The sequence below is a fragment of the Sapajus apella genome, unplaced genomic scaffold (genome assembly GCF_009761245.1).
Source record: "Sapajus apella isolate SASKATOON/1434 unplaced genomic scaffold, GSC_monkey_1.0 scaffold36, whole genome shotgun sequence".
NCBI lineage: Eukaryota > Metazoa > Chordata > Mammalia > Primates > Cebidae > Sapajus > Sapajus apella.
The window spans coordinates 11,464,974-11,479,112 of NW_022436976.1; the positions used below are offsets into that span (position 1 = coordinate 11,464,974).

The following is a 14,139-nucleotide window of genomic DNA, read 5'->3' on the forward strand; positions in this document are numbered from 1 at the left end:
TAGGAAAACAAGATATAATGACTCTAAATTGCCTGGCACAATGTAAGTCCTCAATAGATCTATCTTTAGAAAGTCTCTTGTAAAGTAATATTTTAATACCATCATTATTATTTTTATTTGTTTACAGAGGGCATAAAATGACAAAAGTGATAATGTTATAGTATAATGATGCTAGCAACTATAGTTTAGCTTATTTGATCCTCACAGCACATGAAATAGTTAATGTTTTTCACTTTTTTTAGATGAGGAAACAGTCATGGAGGAATGGTTAAGTAATGTGCCAGTGTTAGTTGGGATTTGAATCTTGGCAGACCGGGAGGGAAGAAAAATTATCTTTTAGCACAGTGGTTAAAAAAAAGATACTCTATTACTATTTGACCTCCCCTTCAGGCCCTATAGGGAATAAAACCAAGTATAATATGCTTGATAACAGCCAAATCTACCAAGCCAGATGATTTCCCAATCTTTCTGGAAAGTGAATCAAATTCTATGTAATTGTATGTAACATTAATGTTGCTTAAGAGAAGGTTTTTCTGGAATGTCTGGGATTTATTGTCCAGGGCTTTCAGGGCCTTCAGTGTAATTTTCATGCTCCAGATAAGGGCTCCTAACCTGAAATGCACATGCTCTAAATGAACCTGTGAAGTGTGTTTGCAAATTGAAGCATGAAACACCACCATTAGAACTATTTCAGGCTCAGAGTGAACCTGAAATGAATGTTTATTTGTATTGCACAATAATTTTTAGATTCATGATTCAAGAGTTTGGAAGTAAATTGTCTTTATTGTAATGTTACAGCTATCTGTGCATGTGGATCAGATCACATTACTTTGTAAAAAATTCTTGGGGGTTTTACATTACAGAAAGCCCTGCCATTGACCAATAATCTCCTTATTCTTTAAAAATGTAATACACTTATTACATTATCACAAATGTCTAGTGTGAGAGTATCTTATAAAGTTGCCTGTTGTCACAAAGATATTCTAGTAGTTGTGATCATTTCTCTTGGCAACCCATTTAGGATTGCTCACTGGGGAAGAGTCTGGGGAAATACCTTAGATGTTAAAGCTCAAAGGCACATTAACTGCAGGTCTTCATTTCCTTAAGAATTCAGACTGTTACAAAAGTCTGAAAAGCTAATGTTCTCTACTTTCTCTCCTCTCTCCCCCAAACTTCTTCAAACCCTTCCTTCTCATTCCCTGCAACTTACATAGTCAAATGAGAATGTTTTGCTTTACTAATAGAGTGATGCATATGCTTTTAATTCAGGAGAGGGAGGCTGACAATTTAGCATGTTTATGATTCAAGACCAGTATGCCCTTTACTAGAAACAGTTTGTGCTTACATATTATTGGAGGATGCTGGGAAGCTATGTGTCCACTCTAAAATTTTTCCGAGTTTTGATATGTCTAGAATTTTACTGATGGAGATGAATTCTTACAGTTATAATAACACAAACCCAAAGAAATGCTGGATAAAATACACTGTTAAACAAACAAGAAAAGGAACATAAATGTACTGGAATTAAAAGTGAACAGTAGCCATAATGATAGTAATGTGAGCTCTTGAAACCATGGATCAGGAGGATATATCACCTAGACAGAAGACCTAAAACCTTCTCATAAAAAAATTTTTAACAAAGTAAATCCCATCAAGAAACAATCTGTGAAAACCTAGAGAAATAACACAATCAAAAAGAGAATGTGTTCCCTCAAAAACCTGAAAAGACAGAACTACCCAAAGATCCTATAAAACAAATATATTTAAAGTAATTAGACATAAAATATGGAAATAAAAAATTCTTAATGAAATAAGACACTATAAGTAAAAAGATGGGTATTTGAAGAAATACATTTTAGAAATAAAAAATAGTAACTGAAATTTTAAGTCGGTGACCATCCTATGTGGCAAGTACTGTAATCATCCCCTCCATTTAACAGATAAAGAAACTGAGGTTCAGAAGATTAAATAATTTGCCCAAGTTCACATAGCTTGTAAGTGCTGGAGCTGGACTTGAACCCATGTCTCTAACTCCAAAGTTTTTACTTTTAATTATCATGCTATCATTATTAAAGAAGTATGAATCGCATAACTATAATAAAGATATACACACACATATATGTCTTTATAGGTTACCAATATAAACATCTATGTAAGCAAACACAGAGATATACTAATGTTAATAGTGGTAAATTCTGAGAGTTAATTTACTTGTAATCTTCTCTGTATCCAGAATTATTTATTCTATGGACTGAATGTTTGTCCCCAATCCCCCTAGATTCATATATTGAGACCTAATCTCCAATGTAATGGTATTTGGAAGTGAGACATTTTGGAGGTAAGTAAAACATGAGGGTGGGATCCTCATAAATAGAATTAGTGTCCTTATAAGGGGATGAAATTACCCTCTCCACTATGTGATGATATGAGAAGACAGCCGTCTGTAAACCAGAAAAAAGCCTTCGCCAAGAACCCAGCCATGCTGGCAACCTGGTCTTGGATTTCAAGCCTCTAGAGCTGTAGGAAACAAATGTTTGTTTCCTTATAATATTATAATGTTATAAGGAAAAAATATTATAAGAAAAAATATAATTATAAGGAAAAATATTATAATATTATAAGGAAAAAACATACCTTACAATATTTTGTTAAAGCAGCCCAAGCTAAAACATTTAAAACATAATCATATAAAAATAATCACCCCTTAAGACTTCCTTTGCTAAATAATTGGATGAAGCAAAGAACGAAAAAGCAAAACAAATCTAGCCACAATGAAGAGGATAAAAGGCAGTTTAGATTTTCTTGAAGACAGAATGTGTGATATGAAAAATAGATCTAAGGAATTACCAATAATACAGCAGAAAGAAAAGTCATACATTCAGTTTATCATTTGTAGTGGTTGTGCTGACATTTTAAACATAACTGGTTTCACATAATCGAGTTACTCAGTATCTTTAGCATCTTCCCAAGCAACACAATGGTATTTCAATTTTTATATTTATAAAAAATATAATTTTTGCTAGTACTTTATATCCAACTTCTGTGTTTCTCCATCTTTATTATGTATATTGTCCTATACAGTCATTGTTTAGAGTTATCCATTGCTTTTTATATCTCCAGTTTCCACCTTTTAAAAGGTAGTATTCCATAGCATTGTAAGAAATTATCACAAACTTGGTGGTTTACAACAACATACAGGCATGCCTGTTTTTTTTTTTTTTTTTTCTGACACAGAGTCTCACTCTGTCACCCTGGCTGGAGTGCAGTGGCATGATCTCAGCTCACTGCAACCTCTGCTACCGGAGTTTAAGTAATTCTCCTCCCTCAGCCTACTGAGTAGCGGGGACTACAGGTATGCACTATTATGCCCAGCTAATTTTTATCCATTTTTTAGTAGAGACAGAATTTCACCATGTTGGCCAGGCTGGTCTTGAACTCCTGACCTCAAGTGATCCTCCTGCCTCGGCCTCCCAAAGTGCTGGGATTACAGGCATGAGTCTCTGAGCCTGGCCACCTTCTTTTATTGTACCTCACTTTATCATGCTTTGCAGATACTGAGCTTTTTACAAATTAAAGATTCATGGCATCCCTCTGTTGATGAAGTCTATTGACACCATTTTTCCAATAGCATGTAGTAACTGTATCTGCATCACATTTCGGTAATTCTCATAATATTTCAATTTTTTTTATTATTATATCTGTTACGGTGATCTTGATGAGTGATTTGTGGTGTTATTAGTTACTATTGTAGTTGTTTTGGGGTACCACACACTCTACCCGTAAGATGAAGAACTTAATTGATAAATGTGTGTGTTCTGACTGACGAACCGTTCCCCTGTCTTTCTCCCTCTTCTTGGGTCTCCCTATTCCCTGAGAAACAACAATATTAAAATTAAGCCAGTTATAGACCCACAATAGCCTCTAAGTTTTCAAGTGAAAGGAAGAGTTGCAGATCTCACTTTAAATCAAAAGCTGATTAAACTTAGTGAGGAAAGCATGTCAAAAGCTGAGAGAAGCCAAATTGTGTAGCCTCTTGTGCCAAACAGCCAAGATGTGAATGCAAAGGAAAAGTTCTTGAAGGAAATTAAAAGTCCTACTCCAACAAACACACAAATGATAAGAAAGTGAAACAGCCTTATTGCTGATAGGGAGAATGTTTTAGTGGATGGAAGATCAAATTAGCCACTACATTCCTCTAAGCCAAAACTGAATCTAGAGCAAGGCCCTGACTCTCTTCAATTTTATAAAGGCTGAGAGAGGTGAGGACGCTGCCGAAGAAAAGTTTGAAGCTAGCAGAGGCTGCTCATGAGATTTTAAAGAAAAAACATAGAGGCCAGGCGCAGTTCCTCACGCCTGCTTGCCTGTAACCACAGCACTTTGGGAGGCCGAGCCTGGTGGATCTCCTGAGGTTGGGAGTTTGAGACCAGCCTGACCAACATAGAGAAACCTCGTCTCTACTAAAAATACAAAATTAGCCAGGTGTGGTGGCACATGCCTGTAATCTCAGTTACACTGGAGACTGAGGCAGGAAAATCGCTTGAACTCGAGAGGAGGAGGTTGCGGTGAGCTGAGATGATGCCATTCACTTCAACCTGGGCAACAAGAGTAAAACTCCATCTCAAAAAAAAAGAAAAAACATAGAAGTTATAAAAGTGCAAGATGAAGCAGCAAGTGCTGACATAGAAGCTCGAGCAAGTAATCTAGAAGATCTAGCTAAGAAAACTGTTGAAAGTGGCTACACTAAGCAATAGACTTTCATATATAAAACAGCCTTATATTTGAAGAAGATGCCTTCAATGCCTGAATGAAAGCTTCAGAGGACAAGCCAACTCTCTTGTTAGTGGCTAATGCAACTGGTGACTTTAAGTTGATGCCAATGCTTGTTTACCATTCTAAAAATTCCAGGGCCCTTAAGAATTGTGCTAAATCTATTCTGCCTCTGCTTTATAAATAGAACAATTAAGATGGCAGCGCATTTATTTGCTGCATGGTTTGTTGAATATATGCAGCTCACTGTTGAGATCTACTGCTCAGAGAAAAAGATTTCTTTCAAAATATTATTGCTCATTGACATTCAGATAGTCACCCAAGAGTTATGATGGAGATGTACAAAGAGATGAATATTGTTTTCCTGCCTGCTAATATAACATTCATTCTGCAGCCCATGGATCAAGGAGTAATTTGGAAACCTTCTGGAAAAGGATGACTTTGAGGTGTAGAAGACTTCAGTGGTGAAAGTAATTGCAGATGTGGTAGAAATAGCAAGAGAACTAGAATTACAAGTGGAACCTTAATATATGACTGAATTATTGCAATTTCATAAAACTTGAACAGATAATGACTTGCTTCTTATAGATGAACCAAAAAAGTGGTTTTTTGAGTCATCCATGAAGTCTGGAATCAAATTCTTCCAAACTCCTGTTAATGTTTATATTTTGACTTTCTTTCTTGAACCACGAATGTTCTTAATGGTGTCTAGAATGATGAATCTTTGCAGATTTTCAATATACTTTGCCCAGACCCATCACTGGAATCACTCTTCATGGAAGCTATGGTCTTATGAAATGTATCTTTTAAGTAATAAGATTTGAGACTCAAAATTATTCCTTGATCCATGGGCTGCAGAATGGATGTAGTGTATGCAGGCAGTCTGTTCTGGTGAAGATGCTGTGACCATTGCTGAAATGACCACAAATTAGAATATTTATATAAATTTGGTTGATAAAACAGTGGTAGGGTTTGACTCCGATTATAAAAGTTCTGTTGTGTCTAAAATGCCATCAAACAGCATCCCATGCTACAGAGAAATCTTTTGTGAATGGGTCAACCAATGCAACTTTATTGTTGCATAACACAACTTCATTGCTGTGTTATTTTAACAAACTGGCACAGCCACCCTAACCTTCAGTAACCATCACGCTGATCAGTTAGCCATCAACATTAAGACAAGACCTTCTGCCAGCAAAAGGATTGTAACTCACTGATGACTCAGATGATTGTTGGCATTTTTTAATCAATAAAGTGTTTTTGGTCATCGGCAAAGCCTGAGTCCTGCCCTCTCGCTCTCCTCCCGGGGCGGCATGAGCTTCACCACTCGCTCCACCTTCTCCACCAACTACCGGTCCGTGGGCTCCGTCCGGGTGCCCAGCTACGGTGCCCGGCCGGTCAGCAGTGCAGCCAGCGTCTATGCAGGCGCCGGGGGCTCTGGTTCACGCATCTCCGTGACGCGCTCTACCAACTTCTGGAGCAGCATGGGGGTCGCGGGCCTGGCTGCCGGGATGGCCGGGGGTCTGGCAGGAATCGGAGGCATACAGAACGAGAAGACCATGCAAAGCCTGAACGACCGCCTGGCCTCCTACATGGACAGAGTCAGGAGCCTGGAGACCGAGAACCGGAAGCTGGAGAGCAAAATCCGGGAGCACCTGGAGAAGAAGGGACCCCAGGTCAGAGACTGGGGCCATTACTTCAAGACCATCGAGGACCTGAGGGCTTAGATCTTCACAAATACTGTGGACAATGCCCGCATCGTTCTGCAGATTGACAATGCCCGTCTTGCTGCTGATGACTTTAGAGTCAAGTATGAGACAGAGCTGGCCATGCGCCAGTCTGTGGAGAGCGACATCCATGGACCCTGCAAGGTCATCGATGATACCAATGTTACTCGGCTGCAGCTGGAGACAGAGATGGAGGCTCTCAAGGAGGAGCTGCTCTTCATGAAGAAGAACCATGAAGAGGAAGTAAACAGCCTACAAGCCCAGATTGCCAGCTCTGGGTTGACCGTGGAGGTAGATGCCCCCAAATCTCAGGACCTCGCCAAGATCATGGCAGAAATCTGGGCTCAATATGACGAGCTGGCTCGGAAGAACCGAGAGGAGCTGGACAAGTACTGGACTCAGCTGATTGAGGAGAGCACCTCAGTGGTCACCACATGGTCCATTGAGGTTGAAACTGCTGAGATGACGCTCACGGAGCTGAGACGTACAGTCCAGTCCTTGGAGATCGACCTGGACTCCATGAGAAATACAAAGATCAGCTTAGAGAACAGCCTGAGGGAGGTGGAGGCCCGCTACACCCTGCAGATGGAGCAGCTCAATGGGATCCTGCTGCACCTGGAGTCAGAGCTGGCACAGACCTGGGCAGAGGGACAGTGCCAGGCCCAGGAGTACGAGGCTCTGCTAAACATCAAGGTCAAGCTGGAGGCCGAGATAGCCACCTACCGCCGCCTGCTGGAAGATGGCGAGGACTTCAGTCTTAGTGATGCCCTGGACAGCAGCAACTCCATGCAAACCATCCAAAAGATCACCACCTGCCGGATAGTGGATGGCAAAGTGGTGTCTGAGACCAACGACACCAAAGTTCTGAGACATTAGGCCAGCAGAAGCAGGGGACCCTCTGGGGAGCAGGAGGCCAATAAAAAGTTCAGAGGCCATTCAATGTTAATAATAAATAAATAAATAATTTTTAAATTAATATATGTACATTGTTTTTATACATAATGACATTGCACACTTAAGACACTATAGTGTACTATAAACATAACTTTTTTATACACTATAAAACAGAAAAAGTTGTGTGACTCACTTTATTGCAATGTTTGCTTTATTTTGGTGGACTAGAATGGAACCTGCAGTATCTCCAAGGTATGCCTGTACATCCTTTCAATTATCTCTCAGTTTTTGTGGATGCAGAGTCCAGACACAGGTGAAAACTTGGACCTCTGCTCAGCTTTTCAAAAGGTTGAAGTCAGGTTGTCAGCCAGCCTGCATTGCTTTATGAAGGCTCTGGGAAATAATATGCTTCCAAGATTATTCAGTATGTTGGTCCCAGGACTTAGTATCCCATTCTGTTGGTGACTGTTGGCTTGGATCTACACTCTCAGCTCCCAGAAGCTGCCCAGTTTCTTGCCATGTAGCCTCCCCAAATATTCTCACACTTTGAGTCTCTCTGACTTCCTCTGTCTCTGACCCCTAAGCCTGGATCTAAAGGACTCATATGATAATCTCCTTAAGACCAATTGATTTGGGGACATCAATACATTAGCAAAATCCCTTCACAGAAGCACCCAGATTAATGTTTGTTTGAATAATTAGTAGAAGGTATGTTTACAATAGGGACAGGTAAACATCATGGGTGCCATTTTAGGATTCTGCCTATCATATAAAATGTTGTTTTTTTTTTAAATAGAGAAACTATAAAGACTAAACTCAGTATTTTTTCATCTTAAAATTTTTGAATAGCTACACTCTTAATGGTTGTTAAGGTTGATTGAGGATTCTATATTGACAGTACAATAATCCCCCCTTATTTGTGGGGGAAACATTCCAGGTCCCCCAGTGGATTCTTGAAAACATGGATAGTACCAAATCCTGTATAGGCCATGTTTTTTCCTATATACACATACCTGCAGTAAATTTTAATTTATAAATTAGGCACACTAAGGGATTAACAACAACAATAATAAAATAGAGCAATTAATTATAACAATAGGACAACATCATTATTCTTGTGATTTGGAGCCATTATTAGGTGAAATAAGTGTTACTTGTACAAAAAACTGAGCTGCTGCCACAGTCAGTCTCATAACCAATATGGCTAATAAGAACCCAGTATTATTTCTGCCAAAAATACCTAACTTGAATTCAATCATGAGAAAATTTGAGAAAACCAAATTAGGAAATATAGTACAAAATAACTTGCCTCTATTATTAAAAAATATCAAGGTCATAAATGACAAAGAAAGACTGAAGAAGGGTTTTAGATTGAAGGAGACAAAAGAGACATAGCAACTAAAGCATTGTACGATCCTGAATTGAACATTAAACTAGAGAAACATTTTTTTCTTTTACTTTAAAGTATGTTCAATGGACGATTGACAAAATTTGACTAAGGTCTGTAGATCAGATAATATATCAGTGTTTATTTCCTGATATTATAATTAAATACAGCAATTATGCATGAGAGAAGCCTTATTTTATGAAATATATATTGAAGTATTTAGTAGTTAATGAATATTACATCTGTAACTTACTCTCAAATGGTTCAGAAAAATATCCGTATATGTATGATAGACTGCTTATGCTAAACATTGGGAAAATCCAGATTAAAGGTATATAGTACTTTTTTTTTTCATTATTTTTGCAACTTTTCTGTAACTCTGAAAAAGTTTTGAAACATTGAAAATAATCAGTTTTACAGGTTCTATCATATTATATTATCTAATCAGCTGTTTGTAGCACTCATAAGGAATTGTATCCTCTTTGATTTTAGCATTTGGAACTGTGAACTGATCTTTAGTGGGGCTTTAATGATGAGACTCAGTACACCTGGATTGACAGCATTTTGTGTTGGTTTCTTCCAGGAAATCTAGGGATAATATTGGCCTGAAAACAAATTTGGAGTCATTTGTTTTGGCTTAGGGTTTTCCAAAATACAAAAGTGGTAAAAATTTGAGACCAAAGTGCACACGATTTTCAGCTCTGTGGTTATAAAGTCTTAGGGGAGACTTTTGTCCACCTATAGACAAGCTTCCTTGTTATCTTCTTGCTAGCACACAGATTTTCTTTCTTTCTTTTTTGTTCACCCTGTCATTCACTGATACTATAGCCATTTCACTTGTATTACAGTTCCCACTCCATCCCACATGTGGGCCTAATATCTCAAATTTGTGTGTGAATGTCAGAAACACTTTCCGAAATTGTCATTATGCTGGCTCCTCCCTCCTAACTTAATCCCATCGAGAGTTACCACAGATTGGGTTTATATTCTTACCACTCTATCTTTTAGTTACCACCTCATATCTGACCCTTGGGGATTTTGCTTACTTTCTTGAGAACTCAGCCGCACATTTATTTATTATATTTTCATCAAACAGTTCTTGGTATTTTCAGAATAGTTTTTAGGTAGTAATTTTTCATATTTCCAGAACTGAAGCTAACAAATAAAGAGATTAAAAAATGTGTAAGTGGTTAAGAGATTTGATGGATAAAATAAGAAACCCCAGTGTATGCCTGTAGGACTTCCAGAAGAAGATAATAAAAAGAATGGTAAGAGGTACGATTTGAAGAATTTTGTAGAGATTGAATAAGCACATGCTAATCTAAGATATTTATTACTTTTTATTTAAGGCTTTGTTCACTGTCAATTGCTATTTCCTTTTGAGGGCCAAGTGCTGTATCAGTCAATCATAATGTAATATATATTACCTACTGCTATGGTTTAGATGTTTGTCCCCACCAAGTCTCATATTGAAATTAAATTTCTAGTGTGATGGTATTGGGAGGTGGGGCTTAGTGGGAGGTGTTTTGGTCATGGGAGCAGATCCTTCATGAATAGATTAATGCCCTCCTTCATAGGTAAGTGAGTGCTCACTCTATTAAGTTTCCACAAGAGCTGATTTTGTTAAAAAGAACCTGTACCTCTCCCACCTCTTCCTTTCTTTCCCACCATGTGATCTCTGCACATATCAGCTCCTCTTTGCCTTTTATTATGAGTTAAAGCAGCTTGAGCTGCCCCCATTACCATTTACAGGTGTGGGTACTATACTTCTTGTATAGCCTGCAAAACCACAAGCCAAATAAACTTATTTTCTTTATAAATTACCCAGCCATAGATATTTCCTTAAAGCAACATAAAACAGACCAAGACTATAAGGTCCAGCCCTACAGGGTTCTGTGAGCCCCTCCTGGCTGGTGCGGAGACAAGAAATCGTAGAAATAAAAGGCACAAGACACAGAGATAGAGAAAAGAGAGTTTGGGCCCAGGGGTCCACTGCTACCCAAATCTCAGAGACCAGCAGCGACCCCAAATGCTGGGAGGCTCTCACTTTCATTGAATTGCAAATCTGCGGGCAGGATAGATAGGGCATTGGCAGTGATAGGGTCAAGTACATCACGTGTCATTCAGGTAGGGGTTCAGGAATTTCTGGCACCTGAAGTGAGGTAAGGAGCATAATGCATCAGTACTTTTTCCATACTTATCAAGAAAGAACTAAAACATTAAGATTTATATTACTATTACTGATTATTTTTTCTAAGAAAAAGGAACCATGTTCAGAAGCAGAACATGAGAGTAGGCATGGAACATGACCACTGAAGCACAGCATCACATAGAGACAGTTAAGCCCTCAGATGTCTGTGGGCCTACCTGACAGTCATCAGGCCTTACCACAAGAGCTTGGAGAAGCGGAGTTTTCTCCTAACTCCTCCGGGGAAGGAGACATCTCAGTCATCTTGGATATCTCCTTCCCTAGCTGGCTAAACAGCAGGCACTTACCCAGCACTGGTGCTGCCACACAGCCAAGGCACCCTCCAGCAGCTCTTATTCAGGTGTGACAGAGGGCTTAGAGCATCTGGCCTTAGTGTCATTCATTTCCAAATGTCACCCCAGGTTCACACTTCCAACCTGAGAGGCATTAGTAAAAGAATTAAGATCACCTATGAATACCTAAGATCACATATGAAGAACTAATAACTACTATGGTTATATTTCTAGTTAACTTTCTTCTTCATTATTTATATGGAAATAGACTGAAGGCCTTTTGCTTCTGCCTCGGTGCTTATGGGATCTCTCCCCTACACAAGACACCTACTGATTCAGAGCACAGGATTTAGAGTTATATAGACCTGATTTTGAGATCTTGAGCCATCATCCACCTTGAACGTATAAAATGTTGAAGCTGAAATAGCTGAGAGAGAGGATTACTATGGAGAAAGTGTTTCTACTTCTGTGAAATAAAAGGGGTGCCTTTTTCCCCCCTGAGCTAAGAAACAAAGCTTCAAAGAAATTATTTTCAGGATTTGTCCTGTAATACTGGATCCTTAAAGCAATGGAAGGGAAAGAAACTAGAGACAGATTGTCCCAAGACAATAAAGGGAGAGCAAGAGTTACCTTGGGAATGAAAACCTTATCCATCAACAGCATGGTGAAACAAGGATGCAATAGTTTTTCTCATAGGCTAGATAGGAGAGAGCTATGTGAGAGCAAGGTGATTGGAACTACTTTAAATTCCACAACCCCCCAACCCCAACTTCAGGAAACTGCCTGAATATGAGGTGTGACCCCAGTTAGGGAGTTGACTGCCACATGATCGGAGGCTGGGGGAAGAATTGAAAGCAGATAGCAAGCAACAAGTAAGCATCAAGAAAGTTGTGACTAGAGGAATCCAGTTGGGATATCATTAAGAAACTCACCAAAGCATCCCATGAGAGGAGGAATCAGCTTTGGAACACTGCCATACTCAGAGGGTTCCAGCATAGATTATATCCATGCCATTCAAGTAACACTCAAGTGTTGCATACCTCTCTTCCTCACTCTCCATCTCCAAGCCTGATAGAACTCAAGTAAGTCCTAAAAACAGGAAGAGGAGGATGAGGAAAAATAGAGAAAAGAGAAGTGAAGTGTGTTCTTCCCTCATTCTGTATTTCCAGGCTTAAAGTAATACCAAGGTGAGGCATGGTGGTAGTAGTAAGAATAAGAAGCAGGGATTATTACATTCTTAGCCCTGTAATGAGACTGTGGATACATGCAAAAGTGACTGGAGCACTTCTATTAACTGAGCGTAATAAAAAGATTTTGAAGTCTGCCGAGATTTCACTGTAGCTACGAGGAAGAAATAGGTCCAAGAGTACATTTGAGGAGACATACTGAAAAAGAATAGTTTTTCTTTTTGTTTTTTCTGCTTGTATTTGTTTCAGTTCAGAGTATTCAATGTCCAGGTTTCCTCTGCAACTCGTGAAAGGTCATGTGGTGGTTAATTGGCAGAACTGAAATTGAAATTCGGAGACTGTTTACACTATATAATAATGGCTTTCTTTAAAAATGAGACTATTTGGTACTTATTCGCATAATTAGAAAGCTTAGTTTCATCTCTGGATAATTTTTGGGCCGAAAAATAAACACATGCAAAGTGCTGAATCCACAAAATGTTCCCTCCAAGGACACCCAAGTCTTGACTGACTTGGGCATGGAGTTTCCCTGGACATGAGGCTGAGACTGAGACGCCAGGATTTCCCTGGTGAGCCAATACTCACCGAGAGAGAGCAGATGGTTTTCCAAGTAAAACCTAGAGACAGAGTTCCCCAAGGACACTGGATCTTAGGCTTTTTGGCAGAGAAGAGGTTGTATCACCAGTAGATTGGAAACAAACCACAACCCTCACTCACTCCCAGTCTGATTCCGTTCATACACATGCTTGTAGGATATATTCTCCACAGTGACAACACACAGCACAGTGTTCACCACTAAAGGATAATCATATCTTCCTGTTGAACGCAGTGGGCTTTTCAAACAGATTATGAGGAGCCTGCGTTTTGTCGATAAACCTCTAGTAAGACTCAGAAGAAAACCAGAACACACAGTTGGGATTTGAAACCATAGCCTGGCTAGTGACAGGAACCAGGCATGGAACGTCACTGCGGCGGGCAAGGAAGCGGGAGGGGAACCAGGTACAGCACAGGAAGGGGATTTCATGCAGAATCTGCTTTCAGTTCTGCATCACTTGGAAACGTCACTCTTACTGGAAACCATGCTAACGAATGGCAATCAAAGCCTATGTGGTGTACTCCTATAATACAGGAGTTGTTTCCCAGAGCCGCTGGCCCAACTATTTGCATAACATTTGAGTTTTAATGTAGTATGGCCTCAGTGTGTGACGAGGGGTAGGATACAAGGCATAAACCTACAGCAAATTTGCCTTCCAAGCACTTTGCTCACTCTAAAGCTTCGAAAACCAGTATTTCAGCTCCCTTCAAACAACATTTCTGAAGTGGAATAGAAAACAATAATGATTCATTGTTTCCATCTCCTTTTTAATAAAAGTTACCTTTCTGCCTCACTTTTACAAAAGAGAAAACTTCCAAGAAATTTCAATTTACTTCAAGATTTGAGAAGGAATAATGTAAAACTAATGTTACCCAGTGAGTGTGTTTTATGTCTGAATTTTAAAATATTCTTTAAGAACACAATTTCATTAATGGTGAGTATAATTTATATAATTATATAGTATCTATAATTCATAGTATATATAAATTTTATATATAAAAATTATATTAAATTATATATAATTTTAATTATATATAATATAATTATAATTATATATTATAAATATAATTATTATTTATATATAATTATATATTATAATAT

At 38.7% G+C, this 14,139-nt stretch overlaps 1 pseudogene across 1 annotated transcript; it reads left to right on the forward strand.

The window, feature by feature from the left end:
• The first annotated feature begins 6,043 nt into the window (after positions 1 to 6,043).
• On the forward strand, positions 6,044 to 7,440 carry LOC116563831 (annotated as a pseudogene). Its single transcript, XR_004274593.1, has one exon. The product of XR_004274593.1 is annotated as a keratin, type I cytoskeletal 18 pseudogene (transcript).
• Positions 7,441 to 14,139: the final 6,699 nt, after the last annotated feature.